Genomic DNA, 15,268 nt, shown 5'->3' on the forward strand with positions numbered 1-15,268 from the left:
TGCCAAGGAAGAGGGAAAGCCCAGTCCAAGCTGAAAGAATGGGAAAAGGACACAGACAGTAAATATGTTTTCACAGTAAATAAAAGGTCGTAAAAGAATATTCTGGTGAAAGAAAAGATGAAGAAGCAAGTAGTGACACTGCCCTTAGAAAAGGGAGAATAAAGGGTGCGAGACAATCTCAGATAGTGGAGAAGCTAAAGTTATTTTTAAATTATGGGATGAGTATTTTTATTTCTATGTTTTTGTAGATGTTTCCACAACTGTCATAAAGAACTTAACCTTTTTCTTTGGTTTAAAATCTCTTTTTTTTTTTTTTCCTGTTTAAAACTTGTCTTAGATATAAAATTATCTGGGGACAATTTCAAAGACATGAAGAATTAAACTTTAAAACACCAGTTCAGACAAAATTGGTGTTTCAGGCAAGTCCATTTTGATGTACATAGCCCAGGGAAAGGCAGGTAAATCTAAACTTTCACCTTGTGTTCCCTACATGTGTGACAGAACCATGATGTTCTAATGAAAAGGCAGAAGATCCTCCTGGCAAGTGTTACCTCGTTTCTCTTGGAATAACAGAAAGCAACAAGGCAAACTACAATTTGAGGAAAATATTTTCTTTATATGTGTTCTTTTTCAGAATGTTAAACATTTATTTGAGATTCTATATGGTGTTCCCCTTTCTTCAGATCCAAACAGTCTACTGATGTCAGGAACATTATTATAGTTTTCAATAGACTGAGAAAAAAACTTTTCCGAATCTGATTAGTAGCCTAAAGTTTTAGAGAAATTATTTATTATTCTACTGGCAAACAGAATATTGAAGGCACCTTTAAATCAGAAACCTAAATGAAATGTGAGACTTTTTTGCTTTGGATTGATATGGAGAAGAAAATATTTCAAGATGGTTCCTTCTTTTTGAAGTTACTCTCTGATTTTATTGCAACACAGTCTGCCTAAAACTTACCTAAGCACGTTGGCTGGGTTCTGTTACTTTCATAAATGTTTTGAAGAAATGGGATGTTACATAGCAGTGATATGCTGTCCAATTCAAGCAGATTGTGACAGGAGAAACTCCATATGGATTTTATCCTTCAGCAGCCACTAGAAATGAAGTTCCTATGCAATTCTTTTTTCTGGTTAAAGTTTCAGAACCATAGTGATGGGAGCTAGCAGCAGTGACGTTACTTCAAATGCTTTCTCAAGAAAAATAGCACAGTATGTGAAACTGAACAGAGAAGGAGGAGCTGGGTTTTCAGCTTTCATGTCTGTATTTGGTTGGCTGGCTTCAATTAGCACATTAAACTTTGTAATGCCTTCATGTCTTCATTTTTTAAGTGGCGATAATTATGAGTTCTTCATCACATCTATGGAGATCTCTGAAGATCTGTTAATGAGAGAATGTCTTATCAGTGTAAGGTATTATTGCAGCAGAGTTGATTAATGGAAATATGCCTGCAGGGAAGGGGTAGCAGAGGAGGAAGAGGGTGAAAATAGAAACCATACTTTTGTCAGATTCAAGGAGCTGTTGAAGAATGAGGACAAAATGCTGCAATGCTTTGTAGAAAATTAAGGATCACAGCTACATCTATCACCATAAATGGCTTGCTTGAATTGCTTGCATTCTCTGTCTGAGCTGCAATATTTCATTCAACTAACCATTCGTTAAACACACATCCTGAAAGCAAATAACTTCAATGTAAATAATTTGTGAAGCATTGTTCCATCTGTTGAAAATGTGCAGTAGTAGTTTCGACCCTTGTCTAAACCAGGCAAGCTACTTTCAGGCAAGTTTGGGAGGTAAATGAACTGTCTGGCTGCTTTTCTTGGCAACATCTCTTATTAGTGGGAGGTGGCAGTAAAGAGAACATGAGGAAGACTGAAAGTGTTTACTTAAAACTTTAGCCAAATGGCTAGGGAGAGTTAAGATAAATCATAACTGTCAATGATGACAACTTTAGACTGCTACTAGTTCACTCCTGTTTATGCAGTTCTAAATGTTGCACTTAGAAATGTTTTGGAGCAGACAGATTTTTTATTGACAGATGCCATCAGTTGTTTAGATGTAAATGTTTTGGACTTGGTTCTAACAGTGACATAGAAGATTTGCAGGAAGAAGTCTGTAAAGCTTCACACAACACTTGAGAGATAATATTTTTAAGAGTGTCTCCAAACTATGCATCTGTGACTCATATTTCCCCAAAGAATAAGGTCCATAGATCAATGCAGGCTTATTACACTTTCTCACACAAAAAAAAGCCAAAGTAAAATGTTACAGCTAATGACCATGTGGGATTATTGAACAGAGTCAGTTTTTTTCCTCTTTTCCCAGTCTTGTCTTGAGCACTTTCCCCCCAGTCTTTCTTTCTTATCCTTTTCTGTTTTTTTTTTTTTTTTTTTTTTCTGGTATTTTTGTTGTTATTTTGGTTTTTTGTTTTTCTTTTTGGTGTTTTGGTTTTTTTGTTTTATTTTTTTTTTTATAATTTTGTTTGGGGTTTTTTGTTTACTTATTTAGTTTAGCTCGGTTTTGTTTTCCTTTTGGATGGTGGTTTACATGCTAAAATTTAAATAGCAGTTTAAATGTCATAGCTAGCTAGCAAAAGGCCAATAGTTCAGCTGGTAACCTCAAGATTTTTTAAATTACTGAGTCATGCTGGCCAATGCCATAAAATACTGTACTACAGGAAAGATGAGGGTGAATTGATTGCGGATTTAGATCAATTTATATTTTGCTTTTAAGTGTTACAGCTGCTGCTTCTTTGAATACACTTAAAGTAAACAGCACATCTAGATGGTCCTTTGTTTATACAGCTCTGTAAAATTTTCTTTGAAGATTGTAATATTGCAGTGCTGGTTCCAGGAGGAAATATAGCCCAAGAATTAGAGTGTCTAACCCTGGGCTGAATCCCTCCTCTGTTTAGAAATGGAAGCATCACTAAGAGACTTGCCCTCCTAATAACTTTGTTATGGAAAATAATTTTTTTTACAAAAGAAATTTAGTACAATGGTACTTCTCCTTGGGTTTTTCATGTACTCCTGTGTGGATGGATGTCCTCAGTGGAGTTTTACCTTGTGCCTTGGATGAGGAATGCATGGACATAAAAATGTTGTGTTCTTTTACACTGAAGTGAGGCACCCATCAGCTCATGGAGCAATGGAGCTTTGATGCTGTTTGTGCCTCATGTCCTGCATGATGATGGATTTTGTTATTTCACTGGAGCTGGGGCATGCTACACATGCAAGCCAGCAATACCTGTACCACAGATCTACACAGAACCCAAGAGACAAGTGAGAGAGAAAAGAGGATTCCTGGATATGATTGATATCCCCTCAATGATTCCTACAGTAAGTTAAGATGGGTTGTGCACTAGAAGAGCCAATTCTCAGTAGACCATAAACAATAGATAGATAAATAATAGACAGATAGATAGATAGATAGATAGATAGATAGATAGATAGATAGATACCATCTAAGCTGACTAGATGACAAAACATCCTCATATCTGAAGACAGGAGTCTTTAAAACTTGGTTGTGAATTCAATTATGCCATTTTTGACACAGCAGATTGCCTAAGACATCTGCAAAGATCTAGTAGGCATGGCCCTAAAACTACAAGTAATTTATATCCTTTTCTAGGGGACTTTTTCTGGAGATTATCCTGAATCTTCTCAAATGATTCTGGAAACCTACATCTTGTAACTGATTTGAGCCCTCTAAGCAAACCCAAATGTTCTTTATTTAATAAAGAACCCTCTGCTGGCTTCTGAGAGCTAACAGAGTGAAGCTTCAGGCTCATTTTGACTTGACACATTAATGTCACTGATAATAGTGATTTGACAAACCCAAATTTATTCTGACCATCATGTGTACAGCTGCTTTATAATAAGAGGAAATTTGCTGAATCTGAAAATAGTTCCAATGGTTAAAAAACCCAGAGATGTAACTATTAGTTGATCCTTTACCTTAGTTTTGAAGTAAAAAGAAAGTCTAAAGAACCTTACAATTTCAAAGTTAAAATATGAAAAATGCATAAGTATTTTTAAAATTGAGCTTTGTGAAAGGATTTTTAAAAACAGAATTTTTCCACTTATATACATTTGGAATACAGAATTGTTCCAATATTTTTCAAAACTTGGCTTCATATGAAGTCACTGAGATTCACAAAGTAGCCAGCTTTAAACATTATAAAAATAATTTTTATCCCAGCAAGAGCTCACTTTATAAATTATGGCAAATCAAAAATCATTACAAAATTTAGTAATCTGTGTTGTAATGAAAACCCATTTGACTCACAGCACAGAGGTCCTCTGACAACAAAACAATAGTCTACAATATTTCAACTATCTTTCAAAAGTTTTATATATTGCTTGTAACATTTCAAAAATTTCTGCTGTAAAAACTTTATTGGCTTCACAATATTCAGTATAAATCTGCAAAGATGAATCTGTATAAACTTTATGGAGCAGCAGTGGAAATCTTTGTAAAACTGAGGAACATTAAATAGAAATCTGAAGGAAAAAAAAGGCACCAGCATTCATGAAGCACTTGGGGTTGCCTTGCAGTAGAGTACTGGAAAGCTTGTTTTATTCAGTTAACATACCATAAATGAAATGAATGGATAATACACTACAGCTCTGCACAAAGTTGAAAAGGGCATTCTCAAGGAACTGCAGTCCCATCACTATGGTATTTAATACAGACTATAGTAAAGGACACGTTATAAAAGTAAATACATAGTGCTAAACTAACAGAGATAACAAGAATGATTTAGAAAGAAAAGGTCTTGGCTAACTTGATGCTTCAGGAGGCTGCAGACAAAGCTGATAAAACACAGCATAATTTATTTGGATCTTCAGAACATTTTGACAAAGTTCCATACTACTGGTCTCTGTTTAAGCTAAAAGTTGCCAGGATCTAGGGAAGTACATGGGAGTGGATAAAGTGCTGATGGAAAAACAGAAAACAGAGAAGCTATGTTAGATTGTGGAAAACTAGATTTACTGGGGCCCGACAGGGGTCAGAATTTAGGCCTCTACTGTTCATGATCTATAAAAATGATATAGGCTAGTAAAATACGCTGACAGCACAATGTGGAAGGAGCCGTGAACCTACAACGTAAACCTAGAAAAATTCAAAAGTGTTTTTTGCTTAGCTTGCTTGTTTTCATTGCTCAAAGAGCAGTAATAATCTCCTTTGAGCTAGCTCGTCAACACAAATGCATTTTAAGAATGCCTAAGCTGTAAGGTAAATAAAGACAAGCCAGAGACCAAAAAAAAGTCTTTTGGCTCATATGCAAATAGTACATTAGCGTGCCTTAAAGTCCTGCATTGCTTGGGGTGATGCCAAAATCAGAGATAGAGCCCCAGGTATGACATGAGCGATTCCCTGGGTTTATGCCCTTGTTCTTAAAGAGTTCATGACTCAGTAGTGTTAATACAGGAGGGGCAAACAGAGCTCTCCAGTTATAGAGGAAACCTGAATGACAAGAACAAAAATCAAAACTGTATTACTGTTTTATATGCATTCTTTAAGGATCCTTTAAAATGTGAAGATTTATTGTAACTTTATGCTTGATTTCCATGGTGGACTATTAACAGTTTTGTTAAAGGTGAGTTCAGTGCTACTTCTGATTGATCCCCATCAGGCAAAATAGTGGGACAAGACAGACTTGCATGGAGTTAACAATACAAATTTTTCTTCTTCACAGGCACAGAAAAATGGTTTGTGTAAAGGTAACGACAATGTTTTCTTTTTCCACCCCACAAATTCTTTACGTTTTTTTTTTTTATTTTTGGGGCATGGATCATCTCTTCTGGAATGTATATTTTTGTTTAAGTTAGGGAAGATCCCTACATTTGTAGATCTATAAAGTTTGGTTCAGGAATTTTGTGCTTCTAGTTGATAAATGGAGCTTCTATAAAGAAAGGAATTGCAAACAGAGCTGGCATTGGTGGTTTCTGCATTTTTGTAGGCATAATACTATCTGAAGCTGAGAGTTACCATGTAATAACAAATCACATTTATTATCAAAATATTCATAGCAAAATGAGAATCCATAAAGCAAATAGATTGGAAATTGAAATGTATCAGGGACTGTACACAAGTTTTTCTTTCAAATGTATTTGAATGAAGAATCAAGATTTGCTCTGCTGCCTTTTTTTAATTTATATTTTGCAAAACGCTCATTTTTTTAATAATAACATTTGCTGACGAGTCTTCAGTACTGGGGTTCTATAGTGTGTTTTCCACAAGCTCCCACACTCTGTGGCTCCTCAAACTGTTATGTGCTGCAAAATCCCATAGTTGTGTGAGTGGCCCTATTGCATACAATGTATTTGACCTTTAGGAGGGGAACCCAACATATATGTGAAAACATGGATGTAAGGCAGTGATTTAACATTTTAACACTGAAGTATTTAAAATTGCAACCAAAATACACTAGGCTTGCTTTTCATTAAATATTCTCATGGAAAACAACATTTTCTGACTAACTCTATACCTAAGTCTTTGCTGAGATTCATCTGACTATTATGGTTCCTAGGATAAGCATCAGGGGACAGCATCTTCCAAATTCAAATTAAGAAACTGATCTACAACCCAAAGTAAATGCAGTTTTCTTAGGCTAATGTGCTGAAGCTAAATAAAATAGAATATGACAATCTGTATATAAAAATGTGAAAAAAGACCTTAATACCTTAAGACCTTAATATTTGATAAGAGACCTATTAGACTTACCAGTATGTGTCAGGCCCACTGGTTGGACCTGCATAACTTCTGTCCCCATACTTAAACTCTTGTTTCTGCAATCACATTGTGGTTTCTCAATGCTCAAGCCAGTATCCCCCTGCAGTTTCCCCCTACAGAGGTAACTCACTGGAACGTGATTTTCTCATGTACTCACAGTCAGTAATATCTTGATTAAGAAGTCCCAAGACAATGAAAATATCAGGGAGGAAAATTCTATTATTTTGCTAATAGTGAGAAGAAATCCATACATCTACTTCTGAATAAATTAATTAAAATTGAAATATATATTTAAAGAATGCACTTCACACGAGAATTATTAATTTCTTCAGCCCAGCTATGATTCTGTCTGAAATACTGTGCTGAAGTGATGTGTGTAATATTTTCAAATGAGAAGCATACATTTGAGATTGTGAAATACCACAACAAAGAGCCATCTAATAATATTTTTACTGGGTATGGAGAACAGAAAAAGATTCAGACCATGATTAGCAGAGCCAAATCCAGATCCAGAAAGAAAATCAAATAAGGTCCTAATTAAATTTTAAAGACTCAGTATTATCTTGTAAAAGTTTGTGAGGAAGGAGAAACAGCACAAACAGAATAGGCAGGAAGCCCATCAGGTGCCATAGATGCCAAATCTTTAAAAGTCTTACTATCATCCAGAATAAATCTATTTTTAATAGAAATTTTTGCTCCTCATATACTTGCCAATATTTTGGGGAAAGGGAGGCACATTCTCCCCTGAAATGAACATAGATGAAAGAAGGGTAGCTGAGGTGTGTGTGAATTACGTGACCTTGCTTGGATGATAAAAAGTTAATATTGGTGAAAGGGTTGGCCAGTTGGATCCATTATAATATTTGATAATTTCCTGCATCTTTAATTGACATGATTTTCCAAATCAATACTTCCTAAACCTTTTCTACTACAAGCCAAAAACTCTAATTTTTTAATTTCACAGATCAGTATAAGGTTTCAGACCGGTCTGGTATCTTCTAACCTGATATAGTCTCAGGAAAGCCTGATATTTTTCATTTCATTGCAAGAATAATAACTAGAACCTCTGGAAGAACTAGGGTAATCAGAGTGTGGGACATGGAAAGGATCATTCATGCCTAAACTGGAGCTTTACATCTTAGACCTAATATGGAACCCATGTGCCTAAAGTTTTGTGGTTTTATAGCTATAACAATTAGTATAAGAAAAGTTAATTTATAAATCTTACCCTGTTTATATTCTGTGATGCATTTTATTAGTATTAACCTGTCTCAATCCATTCAAATCTGGCTGTTATTCTGTCTGTCATTGTCAGTCATGTCTAGTAAAGATGTTATATTTGAAAAAGGAATCCAGGTGTGTATGTGCAGGGTCTTCCTCTATTCCATGTTTCTTCTCCATTACTTTAATTCCTTAATCTTCTCCAAATTCAGAGTGCCACAAAACTCTGCAGTGGGAGGAATGATGTAATAAATATTACACAATTTGAATTTTTAAGGGACTGGATGGGTCAATGATGTTCAGATTCTCAAAGGCTGAAGCCTTAAGTTTGAACAAATCTGCTTCAAGTTTCATGTTACATAGGATTTGCAATTTTCTTTTGACATAATAAGAATGCAGAAGGAAACCTGTGTAACTTTTTAAAGAACAATAAGAAGGGAATAAACTTGGTCTCAAGAGCAAAGATTGAATTATACACAAATCCTCTGCCAAATCAAAGCAACTTTTCAAGTTTTCTTCCTGCAGCTGTGTTTTTGAGTACCTCTTCCCCTACTAACCAATGTTTTCTTTTCCTTGGCATGAAATAGCTCCAGATTTTGATGACATTTCTTTTGTTACTCAGGAGAGTTCATTCTACTGGTGGGACCCTTTCCTAAAGGAACACTCCTCATGACAGTTTTGATGATGACAAAATGTATCAATTTAACCTTGATGTAGATGAAGCAGACAATCTTGAACTTTTAACTAATATTCACATTTATTAGTTTAGAACAGCTTAAGTTGCAAATCCTTCCTAAAAGTTCTCCTACCAGTGAAAATGGAATACTCAATCAAAGAAAGAAATTGGAAAAAATTGACCACAAGCTGAAAACCTCGCTCAGATGCTGTAACAGTATATTTTCTACCAATTCATATGTGATTCTTTCATCTCAATTATGACAGGCAGAAAAAAAATAGGAGAATTATATGTTTTGTTTGAAAATACCTTCAGATATTTCAAACAGAAATGGTAGTTAGTTGAAATCTAAGATCATAAAGCAATAATACTGAGGAATACTCTGTGTGGGGTTTTCTGTGTGATTCTGTGTGTGTCACTAATGTCTTAAAGATGATTTTTTTAATCATATCAGTATAAAAAGCAGTAAGGTGGAGAGTTTTATTCACCACTTGTCTTCCATCTGAACAGAAATTTTCTCAAGTGAGATCCACTTCTGTCCTTATGCATTATGTGGTATTCACAGAGCTCAGACTGGAGTGAGTACTTTGGTGTACAACTTGATGGCAAATGTCTGCACAAAGGTAACAGTGACACACCACTCCCTTAGAGAAAAAAAGGGACCCTACTCCCTCCACCCATTAAAAATTGGCATTAAATACCCTGTACTAACTTCCTGTGGTGATCACTGAACCTGTCTTCAGTCTAAGGAACCTGTCATAGGTGCTCATATCTCCAGGTTAAAACTAAAATTAACTGAGCATCCAGTCCTGGGGCAGCTGAGATGTTTATTCATCTACAGTAAAGCTGTGGAAAATAGATAAGAAAAGCAGTCCCTGCTCTCCACAAGAAAAGCCCTTCAGCTATCTGTTGAGACTAGTCTCAATCTCATGAGTTTGGGATGTTCATATTTATCTTATAGATAAACAGACATACTGAGACCAGTCTGGTCTTAGGCAGTGTCTGATAGAGGTGTTAGTTTTTTGGTGTTATTAACTCAAAGATTAAAGTAAACAGCTTAAAAATGTTCTGTGCTGTTTACTTTAGGACTCTAACCTGAGCTCAGTAACCAAAATTTATGAGCATAAATTCAGTGTCTGGTCACAAGCAAAAGTAGGGTACACCCCCAGGAGAATTCACAGTAATAACTCAGATGGATGAAGTTAAGGTAGAGTGAATGTCACCCCTTGAAGCAAAACACAGTCCTTTATGGAGTATTTGAGACATTCAGTCCTTCCTAAAGAACAGTAAAATAGAAATATGAGCTATTTAAGAAGTTGTTTATTTATTTGGGCCTGACAATAGATTTTTCAAATGTTGTATTTCTTAAGATGTGACACTTGATACTTGAGACAGGTTATCTTATGGCATAGAAGAAATCACAATTCTTCCTTTCCTAAGAAAAACCCCTGTATGATCTGATTATTTACAACAGCCATAGTGATGTTGGGATTCATAAGTGATCATCTATTATTTCTGATCACTTGAGCATACAAACTTGCAAGGAATATAGTAGAGTGATATATCTTTAATATCAGTGCCATGAGATAATCAAAAACAAATGCCAAAAAATCAATGGATATTTTTATGTGGGCTCATGATCCAATAAGAGTCAGTTCAGACAAGTTTAAAGATTATAGCTGTTAATTGATCTGCTGGTCTTCACTTCCAAAGGGGCAGAAGAATGTACCCTTTAAGACAATATTTACTTAAAAGCAAAGGAAACTTCTATTAGCAGCATTTAAATAATGTAATTAACAACCTAATTATTTTCTATCAGTTGATTGTGTTTAATCAATATTTATAATACACTTCCTCAGTATGCTCCTTTGGCAAAATTATAACAGTTTTATTATTTTAATAACACAGATTAAAAAAATTATATATATATATAGTAGCATTGAAGGAAGGCTCAGAGTTCTTGAGATCTCTTAGCTTCTCTTTTCAGCTTAAAACCCAAACTATTTCTTGGGCTTGGCTTTGTAATATAAGCTGAGAGATAGCTTTTCTTCTTTGTGATGTAAATATTTCTGGTAAAGATAAAATACTGTGAATATCTGCAGAAGCACCATATGTTCATCCCTCTTGGAAAGTATTCTGCAATCTTTTCATGAATACTTCACTCTTGTCCAAATGCATTGCAATTTGTGTCTTATTCTTAATTGGTGTGTATTATTTGTCATCCTTTTTGACACTCTTAAAACTCCTTGCAATGCTTTGTTTTAATTTTATAAAGACCCAAACTCATTACTTGTTGATCATGTGATATTTTTTGTTTGTTTGGGGTTTTTTTGACTTCTGAGATTTGTTTTATAACTGTTTAGTCTGTTGACACCTGAGGTATAGGCAATGACCCCCACAAAAGGAACACAAAAAGGTAATTTTGCTCCCTGGTAAGCACATATTATTGAATCTTTATTATAAAGGGGTTGTGTTTGTTGAAACTTGAGGCCCAGAACACATTCAGGACCCATTCCAATTTTTCTCCACTACTCCTGTGATCAGCCTGGACTCATATCCCATGCTACATTGCAGTGTAATACCAGATATTTGCACTTTTGGAAAGGTCACTGAGCTGTCATACAGCTCTGCAACAATACAAGATACAGCAGAAATGGTTGAGCCATGCATAATGTGAGGAACCAGCCATTCTGAAAATAAGCATGAGTTATGGTGAGCCTTGAAGTGCAGAGAGACTTGAGGCTTTCTCTTCATGATGCTGGCTGGGTTACCTCAAAGATTTCTTTGATAGCACTCCAATGTGTGCAGCCAGTGAATTTTGCCTCAAGCTGCCTTTGATGGCTTCTTCCTACTTGGATCAAGATGTCAAAATGTCTTCAGTTCCTTTGACTCAGCTCCTGATTTAAGCAGTGCCTGGCATATCTCCAGAATGAGATTAATTCCTGCTTCTTTTTTGACTGTATTTTGCACAGTTACCAGTACCTGGGCCACTATCTCTATTTTTAAAGAGTAATGTGCAAATATAGCAAGCACTGAGAACATCAGGAAGCCAGCTTCACTGACAGCTGGATTTTACTGGATTCTGTAGGCATTGAGATCAATTTAAAAATCTAATTTTCGTTTCTTTAGCTTCAAATCAAAGCTCACATTATGCTTGAAGTTTAAAGACAATTCCAGATACTAAATGAGTCAAAAATGTCCTTGTGTCCTGTCTTGTCAAGAGAACTTGTGGCACCCTGCCTTATCCTGAAGTCTCATCAGGCAAGTGAAGTTTCATCCTGATCCCATCTCAGTCACAAAAATAGTTCATTTTCTCAAAGGATAAGCACAGAATATCACAGAAAAGTAACCTCTTGGTTCAGCAGACTGTTATGAGCCACTGTGCTTACAGCTCTATTAAGCTCACCAAGCTCTGCTTTAAAAATAACTGAATTTGGTGTCTCCCTGGACTCTTCCTGAAACATAATACATGAAGAGGTGAGGGAAGAATGCCTTTGCTAGGCCTGTAGTTCACTACAATTTTGCATATCTTTTCCTCTGGACAAATCCTGTCAGACTCACTAAATGCTCAAATTCAGAGGAAAGATGGTAAAAGCAGGATTTTTCAAAACCTCAGCATTTCTCACTGAGGGGATCTCTCTTCTTCCACTGAGCAAGCAGAGCACTGTAATGCCATATTATGCTACTGTAAGGGCTGTTTTCCAGATGAGATACAAAATCAGATTTTTACCAGCTATGGTCATTAACACAGCCTTGTCACTGCTGGAAGATAATTCCAGTTTGGACAGTTACATTCCTTTTGGGTATGGGCTAAATTAAACCAGTCTCAAACTAGGATTATTCTGTGCTGATATGTTTATTTTATGTTTCATGTCACAAATCAAACAAGATAAAATGTAGCCTTAAATAGTGTTTGGAACATGATACCATCCATAAGTCCCTTGGGAAGCTCTCTGAGGAATATTTCTTTAGACAAAGCCTTGCTGGGGACAAAGACTGCATAGAAATTTATCCTACAGAAAAAGGTTTTGCTATCTCTGCCTTTCTGAGATATCAGGAACTTTTCCAGTTGTAAATACATCGATGAAACAGCATCTTTTTCTGGATCATGATAAGCACACCCCTTTAAGAAACTTGTCTATGTTTTCTCAGTTTCTCTGATTCTACTTTGCTTTCCTAAAATATTTCTTATCATGTGCAGGCAAATTTTGCTTGCACAAAGCATCTTGCAGTCCTCCCAGAATGCATTCAATCGTGAATGAGGGCTCTCTGTGTGTTTAAAGCCAGATTCCCTCAGCTACATTTGGAATTTCCTCCCAAACCACAAAAAGAGAAACAACTAACAAATGACATTTATGGCACAATGTATAACACACACCAGATATATGTGACATTTTTTATTTGGACTTTTCTAGCTAAACAGAAGCAAACAAATGTTTTATGAAATTCTCTATGGTTGCTATGGTTATTTCTATCTTAATATCCACAGCCAAAAGGATTATCTAGGGTCAAAACCTTAGCTCAGTGAATGCCCTTATTTAAACAGTAAGGTCATTTAGGAAAAAGTAAAGACTAAAAGACACAATAATATTTAATAATAATTGCTGTATTCTTGGCTGAACTGCTCTGCAGCTGAACACCATGCTTCTGCTCCCAGTACTATTTTCCTTTAACCTTCCAGAATGATGAGTGCACCAGTTCCAGATACATTCCTTGTGCAGAAATTTGCACTCTAGCTGTCTGGTTTTCAAGAGATTTTGACCCAGGTTCTGCCTGGAACTTCCTTGCCTTTTCTCTGTGTTTGAATATTTTCGGGCATATAGGGCAACAGTTTAACTATTCAGAAAAGACCTTGCTCCAACAGTGCAAAATGGAGATTGAATCCACTATAAAAGACATCAGAAATGGAAAGCAGGAGGAAAAAGACATTTATAAATGTATACAGGCAGGCTTCCATACAATCAAGGTACTTCTGCCATAATCTGTATCATGATTTGGAGCTGACATCAAAATTCCCTTTCTGTATTCTAATCAACAATGTCTTATTGCTCAAATGGACATAAAAAATTAAAATCAGTCAAAATTCTGATGATTTCCTTAACTAGTTCTGTTCTGCTAATTAGCTAAACATGAAGTCAAATTTAAATCAAGTAAGAATGTGTTTCTGAAATTTCTATTAGGGTTCTTTTAATGTTTTGAACCCAGAAGTACTCCAGAAAAATCTTTATTTGTATAATAAAAAATCAGTCATAATCCAGCTGCCACTTGCACCAAAGGCAATTATTTTAGTTGGAAATGTAAAAGAATGGACCTGAAACCAAAATCCAGTTAAATAAACTTCTTAATGTATGGAAATTCCCTTCCTGCCACTTTGATATCAGCCATATGTTTGATAGTTTGTTGTACCTGTAAAAGAAAAATATCGGGAAAAACAAGAAGAGTGAGTTGGTAACTAGCTGATATAAAAACTGTGAAGAACTATTGGGGAATGGAAAGGGGGTTTTGTTATTTTCTTTTAAAGTAAAAAGACAAATGAGGAACAGATAGTGCAACATGGTTTAGTCCTGCACGGTGTAATCTCTCAGTGAGTTCATCTTCTGTCACTTGAATGAAGCAGAGACTTTGTATGAGAGTTTCCAAGGAGAGGAGCAGAGGGGCAAAGAGGAGTAACACTTGTGTTCAAACTGAATCCAGTGGCATTTCAGGGAAAAGAAAAAGCATAGAGCACAGTTGTGGCAGTGATTAAGAAAATAATAACCCCTGCCCCAAATGACGACACATGCTTCCCATATGTTTGTCCTGGGAATTTGCCAGATAGGGCAGGATCTGGTGACATTGCTGTAGAGCGATTCAAGGCCTGAAGAAGCCTTCCTGCCCTCAATACAGTCGGGGTGGGGTGGGGTAGGGCACTGAAATGGGTGCCTGCTCCTTGTTTGATTTCCCACCGAAAGGAGAACCATTAAGTAAAGCTGGCAAAAAGAATTCCCAATCGCGCTCTGTCAGAAAGTGTACTTCTGCTGGAGTTGAAAAACCTGTGGAAAAAAGTCCTCTTCTCTAAAATTGGCCTTAAAAAGATAGAAAAAGGGAGAGTCTGGTTCAGCATGTTCATTCAGCTCTGGAGTGCACTTTTGAAACGAGTCCCCCGTTTGTTCCCACTTACCACACTCCGGTTCACATCACGGAGCGGTCTCTGAGCGAGCGAACTGGATTCCTTTCAGATTAAATTCAACTGGAAGATGTGCTCCAGAAGCACAGCTAATGCACTCCAAACAGTTTCAAATGTTTAAACCATGGGAACAGACTGGAGCTAGTGTGAATCAAAACCCTGAAAGCGTGTCTAGTACAGATGTCAGGTCCTCAGCACCAGCAGCTTCTCGCTGCAGACCCACTCCTGGGCTGCACGACTCGCTCATGTGGACACAGCCAGAGCCTCCCACCACAGCTTTCCAGAACAAGCTGTTTTGATTTTAGAGACTCTCCTCTTGATTTGTTTTTAATATATAGTATATTATATAATACAAAACTCAAAACTGTAATACAATGCTTTGACTGACCTCAAACCATTTTCATTGTCTTTCATGGAGTCCTTTGAAATAACTAGGTTTCTTTCCAAATGTGAATGAGGACAAATT

The sequence above is a fragment of the Oenanthe melanoleuca genome, chromosome 3, assembly GCF_029582105.1.
Source record: "Oenanthe melanoleuca isolate GR-GAL-2019-014 chromosome 3, OMel1.0, whole genome shotgun sequence".
Classification (NCBI taxonomy): Eukaryota; Metazoa; Chordata; class Aves; order Passeriformes; family Muscicapidae; genus Oenanthe; species Oenanthe melanoleuca.